This window comes from Montipora capricornis, chromosome 3 (assembly GCF_036669925.1).
Source record: "Montipora capricornis isolate CH-2021 chromosome 3, ASM3666992v2, whole genome shotgun sequence".
Classification (NCBI taxonomy): Eukaryota; Metazoa; Cnidaria; class Anthozoa; order Scleractinia; family Acroporidae; genus Montipora; species Montipora capricornis.
In genome coordinates, this window is record NC_090885.1 from 26,703,834 (window position 1) to 26,706,333 (window position 2,500).

Here is a 2,500-nt window from a genome sequence, read left to right on the forward strand (position 1 = left end):
CTTCGAACATGTGTAAGCAAGCAAAAAGTACGGTTGATAAAACAAACATGCCCAATTCAACAATGCCAATAGATCGTTGTAACAACGAAATTAAATGGTACGCAAAAAGGTACACAAAAAGGGGATACCGTCCCAAAAACGTGCAAGCGTGGTTGGATTTTGCATCTCCGCCATTGCACATTGGGCTGAAGCTCATATCAGAGATGCCGAGAGACATACATGGCTCACCAAATGGTCAAAATATTTCTATTCACTTTCGCTTAATCGAAATCAGTGTCTCAGTCACGTTATCCAAGACCTGATTATTACTGTGTGGCGTAATTCATTACTTGAATGCCTCATAAATTTTGGCAAATTCTCACTTTGTTTATTTATCAATAGAGCTCAGTGACTTAATCACGCAGCCTTAAATCGCGATATTTACCTAAACAACCATTCTCATCACAAACATCCACTCACGAGACTTCATACACCATATTTTTGAGAGCTGTCAACTTTCTTCAGTGTCTGTAGCAACTGTCAAATTGCCTCTTCTCGAAGACGGTTATAAAATGAGTATCGAATTGACTGCCAGGAACTTCGTCATAATAGTTTTCTTAGTTTCTGATTTTATTTTGATTTTTTAAAATCACTCGCTTGAAAAGATGTGACGGCTTATAGTTTAAGCTCATGGCCGGGGTTCTTCAATTTATCGCGATTTTACACTTTTCGACACCTATGATAGGGTTGTCGACTCCCACAGACTTGCAGACATGAAAGAGATGACGTTTCTAGTGATTAATTTAGAAACATGATCCGATAATAACACTTCCCTCTTTTTCACAATGGAAAAACTGCGTCTTAAATAAGCGACAAATGCGTAGTTACTATAGAATCGTAAATGGATCGCAGTTTAGTGTCCCACAATATCTATCGCCTCTATTGAGACAGGAAGATATTAAGCTTTTGCTAACTCAAAGCTTATTGACAGTGTCTAGATTTTTAGAGTTTAAATAACAGAAACAAAGCAACATTGAAGACTTAACAACGTGATCCGAGCCTTAACTGACCATGTCCGTGTATCCTTCGACTATGGCCTCGAGCGAAGACAGTGAATGCGCGGAGAAATGACGAATGCAATAGACTTTTAATTAAAGAATGCCATCTAAAGATACCCTTCAGTGTCCTCAAAACAATTTCAACTTTTCTTACCTTAAACAAATTAGGGGTCCGCCATATTTCTTTTCACAACCTTTTTTTCTATTAATAAATTAACATGGGTCCTTCACTTAGATAATAACCCGCTCATTCGCATAACAAACAGGTTCCGGTGACGTAACAGTGTGAACGGTCTCTTGTTAAGCTGCCGAACAGTTGCGAACTTGGACGACGATGTGTGAAGAAGCAAGTTACCGTTTGATTATTTCTTCCCGGCCGAATGATGTCGGAAGAAAACAATCACAGATAATTTTCACGGATGGTTTGGCGTAACATTAGCTGAAAGAGAAGCTTAGAAGCAGGTGGAGGAGGGGTGGCGAATTGTTAAACGCAAACAATATATGAAAGAAGCAGTAACAGATGATATTGACAATAGCATGCCATTCTTTTGCAAAGATCATAAAAAGTCAGTGGGAAAGGGAGTAGTATTTTATCCTGTGAAATCACTGGGCATTTTGTTACGGATTGGGGCGTTCTCAGATTGTGATGGGTAATGGACCGTTTAAACTTAAGTCAGAACTCAAATGACGTGATACAGTCCTAACTGAAAATTTTTTTTGAGCAATTAATTGCAACAGTTTGACCAAAAGCAGACTATGGTCAAGTTCTCTATGTGTTTTTGATCATGGAATATAACCGGATCTTGAGACTGAGCCACGTATGTGACTGCATTCGCTGCTGGCAATCAAGCACATTTGATGAGGCTTACTTGTAGTAAATGATGAAGCTTGATCACGCACGGATCAAAAGATAAAATGGACGCAGCCTTATCATCGGGTGCAGTGATAAGACCATTAAATTTAGAGGCCCTGATTCATAGCACAAACCAGTAAAACTCATGGTTTGCATTTCCGCTTGAAGCGATTGCCACTGAAAATCATGCTAGTCTAGTTATTTCGTTCAACGCTATCTGTAACGGAAACCCCTTTCCCACATAACTTTATGGCACTCGTTCTTCGAAATTGAGTTTTAAATTAAAGTGGAAAAAAGGGGGTAAGTTATAGTGCGGCCCTTGATCCCAGTGACCAATTATGAAACGTGCCCCATTCATCGTCGAAATAATTTGCCAATGAATGCAAGGGTGGTGTCTGTAATGGATTTGCAAACATACCGGTTATATAAACTTTTCGAAGAATACGTAGCAAAGAACGACCAAAGATTTAGGGTATAGGTCTAAGAAACCAAAAATGGTCGAAAGAATTGCATGCATGCAGTGCCTACGAATGCACTTTTCGCGAATGGTTAAGTGTTTGTTTTCCAGGGGTGGGGGGCACAGCCTTAAAATATTTGATTTCCTCAGCTC

The 2,500-nt window shown here is 39.4% G+C and overlaps 1 protein-coding gene across 1 annotated transcript in view; it reads right to left on the reverse strand.

Annotated features, from left to right (window-relative positions):
• LOC138041246 (uncharacterized) overlaps positions 1–1,376 on the reverse strand; it is an 11,745-nt gene extending 10,369 nt beyond the window's left edge. The window contains exon 1 of the mRNA XM_068887020.1: positions 1,192–1,376. The gene's annotated coding sequence lies outside the window, so the exon portion shown is untranslated. The remainder of the gene's footprint in view (positions 1–1,191) is intronic.
• Positions 1,377–2,500: the final 1,124 nt, after the last annotated feature.